This window comes from Melanotaenia boesemani, chromosome 5, assembly GCF_017639745.1.
Source record: "Melanotaenia boesemani isolate fMelBoe1 chromosome 5, fMelBoe1.pri, whole genome shotgun sequence".
Lineage (NCBI taxonomy): Eukaryota > Metazoa > Chordata > Actinopteri > Atheriniformes > Melanotaeniidae > Melanotaenia > Melanotaenia boesemani.
Window position 1 is genome coordinate 18,202,248 of NC_055686.1, and position 14,418 is coordinate 18,216,665.

The window sequence follows — 14,418 nt, forward strand, 5'->3', positions numbered from 1 at the left end:
TACTGATTAAAAAAAGAGAGAAAAAAGGAAAAAAACACTACCATAATTTTATCTTCATGATTAAAAGATAAAAAAATAAATGACCATCCCGTTTTTACCCTGAAGGGGGAAGCAGAGGATTTCATAGCCAAAACACAAAGTGCAACTCTGCCCGTACATACAGTGTGTACAATAAATTTCTTTTACCTAGCTTTTGAAAATTGATGGGAAGTCTCTATTTCATTTAGTGTTATTAACATTATGCAGGAAGCATCTTTTTCTTGATTTCGCCATGTAAATATTTCAGTGACTCCTTGGCAAAGGATCTTGGCAAACAAAGGCAACGCCAAAATTAAACCCCCACACATCTGCTTCAGATATTTGTTTTCACGTCTTGAAAGCAAGCAGTTCATTTATAAAAGAGAGAGAAACAAAAGGTTATGAAGTTCTTATAAAAGAATTCTGCTGATCTTGTTGGAAAACAGACTAAGGGGGTGTGCAGTTATCTGGACATTATTCTACTATTCAATGCTCTGCTCCACTTCACGTTGTAGGCTGTGTCCATCACGCTTTGTAATGCTTAAATTCCAGCTGTCTTCTGGTGTCTGGTGAGTGTGTGTGTTGGTGTGTGTGTCTTCTCCACCATTCGTCAGAGTGGAGCTTGTGCTGTCAGTGTCGGCTCCTCCTCTGCAGCTGCCGTACTTCATTAGGGGCCATCAGCTGAGCTCAGTGCTCTACTGTCAGAGTCAGACTTGTGTTTTCTCATTTCTCCTCCCTTTGCACTCTGTTTCTGCACCCCAGCCCCCTTCTTTCTCAAACAGTCTGTCCCTCAAACTCACTCACGCTTTTCATTCTCATCCTGATTTTTCGCTCTGTCAACTTACCTCACTTCCTTCTTTCTTGCTAAATTTTTCTCTCCTCATGCTCTGCATCAACCCCCCCCCCATCCACCCTCAATCTATATTTCTTCTTATGTTTTCCCATTTTCTGAGTTCTTTTTGTTTGTGTCTTTGATTTTGCCTTCACAAATTTTCATGACAGTAACATGGATTCATTTGAATCTGTTATCTTACATGTTATGGCTGACATATCACATAAATGACATATAAATTAATATCTTATAAAAATAGCAAAATTCGTGTTAAGTCCTTATATTGAGCGTAAACCTTATTCATGACACATTTATTTCCAAGACATACAGCTTAGATATGGTTAACCTCTTTTCGGTCTTATGTTAAGATCTGCAGGAAGTTGGGTATTAAAGATGAAGAAGCTAAAGATAAGCAATCCATGATGTTCCCTGCAAACCTGTCTAAACCGGATCCACCCCCAAAGGACTAATCAAACACTGTTTTTCACCACATTTGTGGCTGTTTAATTTTTATGACTGTCTGTCATGGGATAATTTTGCTACATTAGCTGTCACAAAAAGACAAAAAAAAAACCAAACAAAAAAAAACAACAAAAAACTTAAAAGTCCTTAATCAGCTAAGATACCAAACAAGGGAAAGAAAAAACAGAGGGTAAGAAAATGTAGTGAGAGGCAGCAGTTTTTTTTTAATTTCTTAGAGAAGTGAGTAGTACCTGAATTAACACAATGTGAGCAGCTGCTCATTCATTTAGGGTAACACAGATTGATTACTATGAGAAATTTTTCACTTATTACAGCAAATCATTTGACTTTATGACTCGCAATAAAATAAAAAAAACAAAAACAAAAACAAACAAACAAAAAAACAAAAACTGTTAAACATTGTATTGAAATATTAGTCCTTTCCCAGAGATCACACAACACCAAACCCCAAAGTTTGTAATATTCATAACAAGTGGTACTATTTTTTTAAGATAAAACAGAAGAATATTTCCAATTTAAGGCCATAATGAATGATGAATAGGTCAGAAACTGCTGTTGGTGGTTTTGAGTCACATTTAATACCTCATAAAAATATCTAACCTGGAAAAATGGCTGCCTTTTAATTATTACTGGAGGGTGTGACATTAATCAGAAAGCTGCCCAGTCTGCATGGTATAAGATAAGTTTAGTCAGACAGGAGGTACAATACAAAACAGGACCCCTATTTGTTTGTTGGTGTAGCCTAGCAACAGGTTTATTGCATTTCAATCATATACAGCTCTGGAAAAAAAAGAGATCACTGCTATTTATTCTTAAAGAAGCATCTTTGAGTATTACTTCCAAAAATTTCATTCCTACACAAGCACATCTCATTCTGCTTTACCAGGACAACAAAGCTAGTCTGGCAGAGGAAAAAAAACTACTTGAACTGAAAGGGATGGCTGTAAACTTGTCATTTAAGAACCATAGGGTGACATCACGTGACTGTCAAACACAGCAGCAAACTGAGACAGGGGTGAAGTGCACGGCAAGAGCAGTTGGAAACAGGCTCCACAGGCAGGACTGAAGTCATATAAAACTCACCTTAATCAATGACCTCAGGCTGAGGTTTGAAAAAGACCACAGGAACTGGACAGTAGAAGACTGGAGTAAGGTCATCTTCTCAAGTCTAATTTTCAGTCTTGTCCAACATCTGGAGAGGCCTACAAGCCAAATGCCTGACACTGACTGTTAAATATAGAGGAGGATCAGTAATAATCAGGGGGTGCTTCAGCAAGGCTGGAATCAGGCAGATGTGTCTTTGTGAAGGATGCACTGATAAAGCCATATTCAAGAGGATCCTAGAATAATTTACTTTTCTTATGCTAAGACTGTGCTGCCCAGAGGAGTACAGCAGGACAATCCTCTGTGCCACAGAACTAGATCTGAACCCTGTTGAAAACATCTGGAATGACATTAAAAGGAAGATGGATGATCACAAACCATCAAGCAAAGCTGAGCAAGTTGATTTTCTGTAGAAAGAATGGTAGAAAGTTACCCAACAGAAATTTGAGCAGTTTAAGCAGTGGCCTCTTATATATTTTTTTCCAGAGCTGTATGTGGAACCCTTCAGTACCACTTTAACATTGTAATACATCAGTACTAGCAAAGTTTAACATCATGTAACGCATGAACCTCAGTTTCAGAGACAGCAGCAGGTCCGTCAAGACGTTTCGATTATCACTGAGGATGCAAGACAAGGTTCATGACGAGCTCATGCATGCAGTTAAGTTATTCAGTTTACAATCATCTGCAGCTGATACAGATGAAAGAATCTTAGTAACACATCAAGTTTTATTTCATTGTATGTTATGCTATGAGCAGGTTAAGATCATCTTGTATCTATTCTGCTTGTATGGGGTCTGTCCTCTTTGTAGCAGAGAGTGCGATATAAATGAAGAAGATAGTGAGAGGCTGAGCAACGCGGACGTGTGTCTGCCACACCAGGATTATTAGTTTTGGACAGTTGCAAAAGCATAATGGTCCTCTCACTTCAATAAGGTAGCTATAGCTCACGGGGAGAGTGGTCATCCTCCAATCAGATGAAGTGTCCTTATGCAAGACACTGAAGCTCTGATATGATATTTAAGGTGCCTTCTATGGCCACTTTAATAGGTACACTGGTTTAATTGCTTGTTAGCACATAGATAATCAGCCAATCAATTGGCAACAACTCATTGGAAGTTCAAACCGAGCATCAGAATGAGGAAGAAAAGGGATTCAAGTGACATTAAACATGGCATGGTTGTTGGTGAAACGCAGACTGGTCTGCATACTTAAGAGGCTGCTAGGATTTTCCCAATTAGGGTTTTACAGAGATGTGTGTGAGGAACTTAACACTCTTACAGCTTCATCTCTGCAACTCAGTTTAGGATGCACTTCATTTCGGCTGGGTTAAATGGCTGGTTCTGCTGCTGGTTTGATGCAAGACTTTGTTCAGACGATGACTGTGCTGCTGGAGCTTCTTGAGATTCCCAATGCATGTTCACCTCAGCAAAACTAAAAATCAGATAAAAAACAAATGTAATATTGATCAAGTACTCCTCTTTTTTGCACATTGTGTGATTAAGAATATATCAGCTGGTCGAGCAGCACCATTTAATTTCAAGGTGACCTTGACCAGGTGTCGTCACACAAGAGAAACAACAAAATGGGCGAAGGCCTGGATCAGGGGGATGGATTTCTTCCTGTGATTATAAATGACCTTTCTATACTTATTATTATATTGCTGTAAGGGCAAAAGATAATACCTCACCATACCAAGTTTCGCAGCTTTCTAACACCGTACAACAAACTTACATAGTCTTATCTTTATGCCTAAGAAGTTTAAAAGGTGAGTTTGGGTTATCCATTACAACACTTTCCATTCCTCTATCCGAAATGCAATAACCAATGAGTTGACTTGACACCTTTAATGTGACCATGATACTGTTATCTGTAATAAGAATAATAATTTATTATACAATAAAATATACATCAACTTGATATTCAATCTTTGAGGTCCTCCTCTTCATCATCATCCAGAGATGCTTTCATCATCAACTTCCCTACCATCAGAGAGTGGAGGAACACCTAGTATGTCAAAAGCCTCAGCATAATCAACTGCCTCTGCAGTCTCAAGACCCATTGATGGTGAGAAATTTTTATTCATCTATATCTATTCATCAGAATCTTCATCGAGGATCCTGATCAGCACAGAGACTCTTTTAACTGCAGGACACCCTGTAATGTAGAAGAGAGTAGTAAGACATCAATGCATATGCACTTTTATACTTCTCACCAGGCACATCTGTAGATGGGGGAAGCAGATGCAGGTCTCATATATCCATTATATATACCTGCTTTATCATATTTGGAGTCACTCACACTCACTCTTAGGGTCAATATACACAGCTAAAAATAATAAAGGGAACACATAATCATTGCCATGATTCTCAAAGTCAGTCACATGTCTGGGAGATCAATCTAGGAGAAGATTGGGAGCCAATACCAACAAGATAAAAAAAAATCCCATTAAATCCGAAGAGATTTATTTAAATCCAATGGGATTTCATGGGTATATTTGCCTTCACAACTCTCAATGAGTAAATGTTTGTAAAGCAACTTATAGCATTTTTGTAATATTTTACTTTAAACTTAAGCATGAAAATATATATATTTTTTATTATTACTTTTACATGTTCAATTATGGTATTAGGGAGCTAATTTGGATTAATTAAGAAAAAAAAAAAAAAAAGTGCCCATGCCTTATTTGGTCATGTTTCCTGTCACTTCTCTACTCCCGCTGTTTACAGCAATCAGCCACTAATGAGCTGAACCTGTTCCCTCTTTCTCTAGTCAACCCTGCTCCCTTGCCAGATTGTCTTCAGCTTTTGACTCTTCAGCCTTCTTTCTGAATCTGAATGTCGATCTGATCTGGACCTGACCCACCCCCCAGCCCTGATATTGTGAGTTCTGATATGTGACCTGTGTAACCTGGCATTGACCCTGGACTCACTCTCATTCTGTGAGTACTCTATTTTTTAGATATGGACCATCTGTTTCTGTCTTGTCTTGATCTTATCTTGAATTGTGACCTCTGTTTTCACTTCTTGGATACTGGCGACTCTAGTCTTTGCCCGTTACCCCCACAACAGTCCACACCTTGGTTGATCTCTGGACACTTATATTTCTCAGTTCTCCCTGCAATCTGAGTGAACTTTACCCATTATTTCCTGTGCCTGATCATCTCCAGACTCTGGCTCAACTACTTACCTGCTCTGGCTACAAAAATCACCGCCCCGTTATCAGTGTTGGGAAAGTTCAATTTCTAAATGAACTAGTTCAAAGTTCAGTTCACACATTTTAAAATAAACTACTACAGTTCATAGTTCATTATTCAAAACTTTAACTAAGTTCACAGTCCTAAACAGAAATAGTTCATAGTTCTTTTTTTCCCCCCAATATGTTGCTCCAAGCTATTACCCACAGAAAACTGGCATTTTCTATTGCTGCCACCCATTCAGTCCACGCTCATAGCCAGTTGCAGCTTTCTCTCCTACATTATAAAAACATGAGGAAAAACTTGATGCTTGAATGTTCTTTTTTTTTTAATGAGGAATTGTTAATCTATCTGAGGTAGGAATACGACCGAGGTAGAAAATAAAGGATGTACCTCAAAGTGCAAAACATTTAAAAATTATTTATGTTTTCGTTAAGTCACCTTTCAATTTTTTGTGACTATTTTTTTTTCTGACTTGTTTGTCCAAAGAAAAGTTGTGGAACTTGGGTCATAGAAGTGTAATATTCAGCCCAAATAAATAAGTAAAAAAAAAATAAAATAAATAAAATAAAAAACATGCAAGACCATATGTCTTGCATTTGTCAAGTTTATGAAAGCTGAGGCCTGCTCTTTTCTTAAAGGCTGCAGGTCTCCAACAATATACTGCAAAATGTTTTCTAGCTGAAGACAACGGAGCTGCTGTTACTGTACGCTGTTGTTTAGTTCTGCTTTACCACGCCGTTGCCAAGTCTTCAGATTGTTGTTAGTGACATTTACATTTAGTTCACATACCTTGGAAGGCTAGCCGGGTGCTTTATTTCAATCTGCTGTTTTAGGTTTGGTGTTGACGTTGTTGATGATCGGAGTTGCGGGCAAAGTTTACACAAAAAGGCAAGATTTCTCCCTCCTGCATCATCACTGACCTTTTCAATAAATTATTTTAAGTCATCACATGAAGATGCTGTAGTGATCATTAAGGCAGAGGAAGTGCTGCTGCCTTTTTTGGATTTTGCCTCCATGTTTCGCAATTTGATGACGCATGCGCTTTGCGAGTCAGTGGTGGCTTGTGTTGCCAGATTTGGTGTTTTCCAGCTATATATTAAGACCTGTCTACGATGTGTTTTAGCCGAAGTACGTTCCGTTCACGTTCACCCATGAACGATCGTTAAATGAGCTCATTCAGGCACAACACTGCCCTTTGCTGCAGCATACTCGCTGTTTATAAAAAAAAAAAAATAGAAGTTGTTCACATTTTTAAATATAGTTTTTAACCAACTGAACTTACAATATTTAATTACATCAGAAATTCTTAATTGTACTTGTTTCAAATTTTAAGTTTTCTGTGTAAAATTGATATTTACAATGAATTTTATGTTTTCATCAGACCCAAGTGAACCACATTGGATATCAGGCCAACTGTCCACATGCTGCCCATGAGAATGGAGTCGCTTCTTGCAGGGATTCTTCTTGTTATTATAGCCTATATATATTTTTTTTTAATAAACGCCAGTGTCAAGATTTCATACGAATGCTAAATTATCTTTAAAAAAGTAATTGGGACAACTATAGGCTATTTTCTTAATCTACAGAGTTTGAGTTGGCCTCCAGAAATCAAGTGCAGACAGCTTTGATTTTGAGTTCTGTAAAACTTTAATTTTATACAGTGCTGTACCCTACGCCTTGTTCTTCACAACACATCTCTACATACCACCCAACACTGCCAGCATTCTCAGTTACTGATCATCAGCCCTGTGCATCTGCTCAAACCAATTAAAATCTTTTTTTATCGTTTTTTTTTTTTCTTTTCCTGTTGTCACTGGCCCTTTGTGTGACCATCAGGTACGGTCGTTACACTTCACTGGATTTAGTGTTGGGGCTTTTTACATATCTTTGGAGATATAGCTTTTAGCATGCTTTTGTGAGCTCAGTATTGGAACAGATTCCTAGAATCACAGTTCCCAAGGGGACTGTACTGATAATCTGAATTTTATATCACAATCAATCAAAATATATATATATATATATATATATATATATATATATATATAATTTATTTTATTTATTTATTTTCCTACCCAGGTGGATGCAGTGGAAAAGCGAATATAATAGAAACACCTGCTGTGTTCTGATGACTTTTTATGATGCTGCGCTGTTTGAGGAACCGTCTGCTGGTCATCAGAAGAACAATATCTATTGGCCCTCTTAACTGGCTGGATGATATGGCTTGACAGGGGTCAAGCTAGATGGCATTGCAGTAGTGGAAAACTATGAGCAGAGAATTGGTAGAAATAGTTTGGGGGCTTCATGCTGTTAAGTGCTAAAGCACTGTTACACATACCTGTATGTTGGCTGTCTGTAAATGTAGTAATTGTTACCTGTTTGCTCCTGCTCAAGCACAATATAAGAAAACAAAAGAATTTTCAACATCAAGCTGGAAGTTTAGATTATTTATTCTAAGTGCATTGCTTTGTTTTTTTTTTTTTTTTATTGCTAATGACATCTTGTGAGAAGAATCCATATTTACTTTATGCCATGAGCACTGAGAGTAGCTGAAGCCATTTGAGTTCAAATTTATCTGTTTTCTACTAAATTAATCCAACTGCAGCTATTATAATTTCCACTCTCTCTTCAAATTCTTTCATCTAAGTTTCTTCTTTTTATTTTTTCTTAAGTCTGCAGGCCTCTGTTCCTGTTCTCGTTCTGACGAGCAGAAGGAACAGGCTTATGGGTGCAGAGGTTCTTTCACTTAGGGCAAAAAGTGTGAAATCTGATTGCATTGGAAGATTTGAAATACAAGACCTTGTGAGGTTGATGGAATTTCAGCAGGTTAGGAGGAGGATAGGATTGGGGTGAAGTCTGTTGTAGGGCCTAACAAATTTTCAGTATTGAGCTTCTTAATGAGGATGGTTGCTGACAACATAGATGAATAAAAACAGGTTCTGTTTTGCCAAAGATGTGGTGTGAAATAAATCAAAGATACTTTCAAACAACATACAGATAAAAAAGTGTTATCTACTCTGTCTTAGAAATTGGATATATAAATATCTTGCTGCTCTGATAAACATGAACAGACAAACCAAATTAAACCTCCATTAATGAGGTTCTGAGGTTTAGATATTTAACACATTGGGTGTGCCCACTGGCATTAATATTATTTGTCACTAGGGGGCGTTAAAGTATTGTATTTTTGTTCTATTTTCAGTCTTGAGCCACTTGCCAGTTTGCAGTACTTTCACTTATGAACCTTTGTCACTTTCCTGCATGAGACAAAATCGCTACCATGAAAACATGGTTCTGAGAAATGATGCCTAGAGGAGGGAGTTGAGTTTTGAGACAAAAAAAAAAAAACAAAAAAACAAAGGACTTCTCTTTTGGTTTTGTTCTTTTTCTCTCTCTGCCAGTACTGAGTGAAGAAAACATAGAAATCAGACATGTAATGGTTATTGTGTTATTTTAGCAAGGCTGTATGTAAAGGTGGGCTGGTTTGTGCCATCATATTGTAGGCGCTTTATTTACGTATTTCTCATATGCTCTTATCTTATTCACATATGTACTTGTGTTCCCCTCCTTTATACACATGTATTTAAAAAAAAAAAAAAAAAAACCCAGACTGTTTTTTGTGGCCTCTTGCTGCTCTCCTCTCCTGATTGTAGTAGCTATGTGGTCTTGAGATATGTTATCTAAACCAGCAAAAATGCTATCAGGTTTCATCACCTTCAACAAATCAATATCATGCAAAAAGCAAGCTTAGACGCTCTAAAACCACAAGTCTTATTACAAGGATTAAAACGAAATGAAAAATTTGTGTACAGCGCAAGAGAGCGGTAGGACGGCTCTTGTGTCGATCTTTAATAAGTACTTGCTGTCTTGCTCTCTGTGGCTATTGAGCCTTATTAATTGCAGTTTGAAAATTCTAATCCTTTCTTTGGCTGAGAAAACATTTTTTATGCCTTCCATAATCTTGCTGCTTTTCACAGACCACACTGATTGCATGTTATTGCTTTGACCCTGGCAGAGTGCTCATTTAAAACTGTTGACATCCTCTCTGCCTTGATCCCTAAGCTTGCTAAGTTGTTAAAATAAACTATATAGATATTAATACAAATATGACATTGACTGTGATGTTGTTGAAAGGAACAATTCTGTGTGTTGTCATGGTAAGCTTTGGCTGAAATTTGCCTTGATTAGTTATTCAGACCTTTTTTTTCTTCCTCTTTTTATTTAGATTTGTTGGCTGTGTGCCATTAAATGCTTTAAAGTGAAATTAATGCATTTCAACATTTTTCTGTGAATCGCTTTCTTTTTCTATAAGCAAAATATGTCCATGTTTCTATTGTACAGTGCAACTGCTTATTAAGAAATATTATTGGGATCTCCTTTTGATGACATTAAATATCTTTGTGCATATGGAAAACTGGAAAACTAAGAGTGGATTTTGATCTAATAAAAGGGATTCTCTTCAATGACTGACAATATCAAACATTACTGAGCTTGGTTGAACTAAATCTTAGTACCAGTGAAGCATTGTGAGGCTATAATTAATTAACCTTTATATGTAAATATTCTACATTTCTTTCTTTCTTTTTTTTTTTTTTTTGCTAAATCAACCACAGTTTAATTATGATACTAATACTATATGGAGGTTTGCTACTCGGTTGCATTAGCAGTACGAGTTCATTTTCCAATAATTTTCTAGTTAATTTCTAACAATGACCTTTTTTTTGTTGTGCATTGAAAGCAGACATGGTGAGATAACCCTTAATACAACCCAACCTGAAAAGGCTCTGAAAAAGCTGCTAAACTACCATACATGGGGGAAATCGCTCATACAGACACACACAAGCTGATGGCAGCACCATCCTCCGTTACTGCTGAAGATGATGTGGTAAACACAGGTTGAGGTAGAAGCTTGTTGGATATTGAGGGCTCTGTGGTTTGTGCCTGGGAGCAGAAATGGGGCGTGACGCATTGTATCCCGGTACATCGAGGCGCATTGCTTTTGCCGTCTCCTTGGAAACCATTACCACACTGCCACTTGCAAGCAACCTGTCATGGATTCAGGTAGAAACACCAGCATTTTCATGTGAAAAGGCTATGCGGAGTCGGAACAGTAGGGGGGTTGCAAATGGCTCTGAAGTCTGCAGGCTTAAAAGTGTTGATAACCGTGGATTAGCTCTGCCTTTTCCCTCAAGCAGCTTGACAACTGTGTGGTCTCTGCCTCTTCAGTTTTCCCTCTTTCTATCAACGCCATATGCAGAGATGCACGTAAGTGTACAAAAAGCATGTGGGTGATGTTTGAATTTAAGCAGTTTAGCGAATATGTTGCTAGGAACCAACCTTGAAGTAATCGTCATGGTAATGAGGTACTCTGTCCTGTATTCCATTGCCTTTGTAACTTTGTTTTTTTGGGGGGAGGGAGGGTTTCCAAGAAGAAAAGGCAACCTTATCACTGACACTTGTTTAAACAGACCACGGGAGCATGTCATTTGTAATCTCCATCATCCACTCCTCGTTTATTTGTGTGAACAGCTTTGGTTGTGAGAATCAGTTGATTGACATTGTGCAGGCAGACAAAATTAATGCTCTCAAAGGCCGAATATTCAGGGAAACCATTTTGTTTTCAGTAGCAGAGAGAACATTGTTGGAAATATAAAGTTTCTACTCTATCAGTTTATGCCACAATGTTATACTTATTAATCTTGGACACCTATAGTTTTAAATACAAGAATATTACAGTTTCCATATAGTGATAAATTAACTGATACAGTTATAAAAAATCTTAAACTTCCTCAATAGCAGTGCCATAATTAATTAAACCTTTGCTTGAGTGCTTTTGGGCGTTTACTGTGAAATCAGAGTTGTCCATCTCTGAATGGTTAAAATGCAGATGCTCATCTACAGTGCTTCTTAGTAAAGAGAAGGTACCCTTGTAATCATGCACATAATAAACAACTTAATTTTCATTAAGCCTCTTCACGCTTTATGGTAAATTTAATTTGTATGATCCTATGATTAATGTTCTCAGCTTACTATACATGAGAGGTGCAGTAGGACAATGTGAACTGCTCTCTGCATAGTGAAAGAATACACAGGCTAAATGCCAGTATGGCCAGTCATGCATTGCATTTCATATATGTAGCTGGAAATTGTTGTGGAATTTTTAGTTATCAAAGATCACACACTAAGTGAGAATCGAACAAAGTATTATTTATTAAGAGCTGATCAGCAATGAGAGTCCCACAGTCAAAGGAGTTTGTCTGCGTGAGTCTGGCGAGATACAAGTGAACTTAGTTAATATACCAGGCATGAGCTGATAACATCACAGTAGGAGATCATTGTTTTAAATTTCTCACATAGCTGTTAACAAATGTTACGGAGTAAAGGGTGCAAAGGAGGAAGCTCATTAAACCCTCAACATCTGTTGAGGGGATGAGAGAGGGGGGAAGGTGTGAGAAGGAGTTCTTATCTAAATACACAGACATACAAAGTGTAACCTACAAACTATAAGGGTATATGAATAAATTTTCCATTACAAAAGTGAGGGATCTGTTTGTGTGTGTGTGTGCTTGTTTGGGTTTGTGTGTGTGAGAGAGATAATAAAGGCTGTTTGAATTATAATTGTTACAGCTAATCTTTTGTTTTGTTAGCATTTTTTAATAATGTGAAAGTCAAAATGTATTCATTCTTAGAATAGGATTGGCTTGCATTATGACAGCCGTTCTCAACAAGCTGCTTACTGAGCTTGCTCCCTCTCCCCCAAAAGTCATCTTCATCCTACAATGATAATGCCATGCATTGCCAGTTTCTCATTGAAGAAGGGGAAGTGAGAGGTAAATATTTTCTGACATTTGACAAAACCATGCACACAAACACGTGCATACATAGACGGATCACAACCCTCTCTGCTGTCTTCAAATTAATTCATTTTGGATTTCACAAATATGACCTGTGATTGCTGGTTGTCAGTGGGGGTATGGGAGGGGAGGTGTGTGTGTGTGAGTTGGGGGGGGTCAGTCAACGGCTGATACATGAAATGATTGGGAGAGTGCAGCGTGTTCCCATTATCTTGTCCCTTGCATTGTAATTATCACTCCTGCTCTTTCTGCACTGCTGCTCCCATCTCTCCTCGCCATTGTAATCGTGATTGACTGGTGTGGCGGCCAAAACAGTGCAGTCTGAAAAGGCATCAGACACACATCTCATAACTGCCCTGCCATTTGATCTCCTCCTCCTCCTTCACACTGACTGCTCCTGCATCTCTCCATCCTTCTCCTGTTTTTTCTGGTTGAAGGGAAGTGGCAGCCAGACGATAAGAAAACACGTTTGTAGATGAGTACGGATTCGACATGCCAAAAGCATATTATAGTTTTTTTTTTTTATTATTCAGTATGACTGAATATAATTACAGTTTATGTTCAACCAATGCATGAATTGACAATGCATGCTTTGAGTAGTTCTGATCACTGTCTTACAGGAGCGATACAGACGGGAACTCAACTTGCAGACATTCCAGTTTCCAGCGGATGAGAAATCCTTTAAAAACACACAAGTTGTGGACATGCTCTCAGTGGTGTTGACACATACTTGGTTTCCCTCAAGTAAATTTTTTGGCCTTCGGTTTCCTTGGTGCTTTGAAATGCCAGACAGTCTTGCTCTGCGACAGCTCTGAATGATACACCTTGTCAGAGAGGGAAGTTCATCAGCAGCCACTGAGAGTGCCATCGATTGAGCTGCCCTGAGCCCTGCCAGGTAATGGATTGGATTTATCCCTCTCTGGATAAGGCTTGTGCACAGATGTGTGCACACATGCACAAAGACAGCCACACATACAAATAACATACTGCTCCTTGTACATTGCCACAGTCGTGCACCTAGACAACAGCCACAGATCACATGTTTGTCTACACAACACACGGCTAACCTGTCTGAGAACTTGTGTGACGTCCTGTGGACATTGTGACAGTTGGGATCAAAAGCAGTGATTTATTGTCAGCAGCTGCATGGATAGGAAAAAACAAGACAAGGAGATAGTCCTTTTGATAGATATCAGGACATTTGTCAGGCATCTGTCTGTGCTTATTTTAGGACAGATGAGAATCATCATATTTTTGAGGAGAAAATGACTTGGAGCTGATGGAAGATGCTTTCCTCATTGAAGATTCTCAACAACTAAACTGTTATTTATTTATTTTTTTTTCCTTCTAGCCTTGCATTATTAAACAAATACTACCTAAATCATTATTATTAAATCATTTGAAGAGCAAATCAAGTCCCACACTAATGGGAAGGGTAAACAAAGTAATTAGATTTTTCAATATTTTTTTTTTAAAAAGGCGTTGTATTATGAAGAACGTATCTGACCACAGATGTGGATATAAACAAATTAAAACAAACAGCTAATTGACTATTATGGCTTGGAGGATTTCCCAGGATCTCCATTTTTATCTAAGCCTCAAGGCAATTTTTTTGAGGGGGGGGATGCATTTATAGAAATTTGCTGGGTCTAAATTTTCACACCCACTGGTTATTTTTGAGTAATGTTTGAAGTCCTTAAACAGTTTAGCAGATAATATTGATTTAGATTCTATATAGTGCAACTCCTGACCAATGGTTATGTCAAATTGTTCCTCCATTTGTCAGGTGATTTATTTGATGAAAGGAAAACACATTTACATTTAAATAAAGACTGAATTTATAATCCTCTTAAGTTAATGGTGCTCTTTAAACACATACATGATGTTTTTAGGATACAGATGGTTGTGGTCAAAGTTGTAGTCATTGGTTC

General features: G+C 37.8%; 1 long non-coding RNA gene across 1 annotated transcript; it reads left to right on the plus strand.

Annotated features, from left to right (window-relative positions):
- The first annotated feature begins 5,256 nt into the window (after nucleotides 1-5,256).
- On the plus strand, nucleotides 5,257-13,957 carry LOC121640381. Its single transcript, XR_006010446.1, has 2 exons — nucleotides 5,257-5,378; nucleotides 13,108-13,957. It is a non-coding gene; the product is annotated as an uncharacterized LOC121640381 (long non-coding RNA).
- Nucleotides 13,958-14,418: the final 461 nt, after the last annotated feature.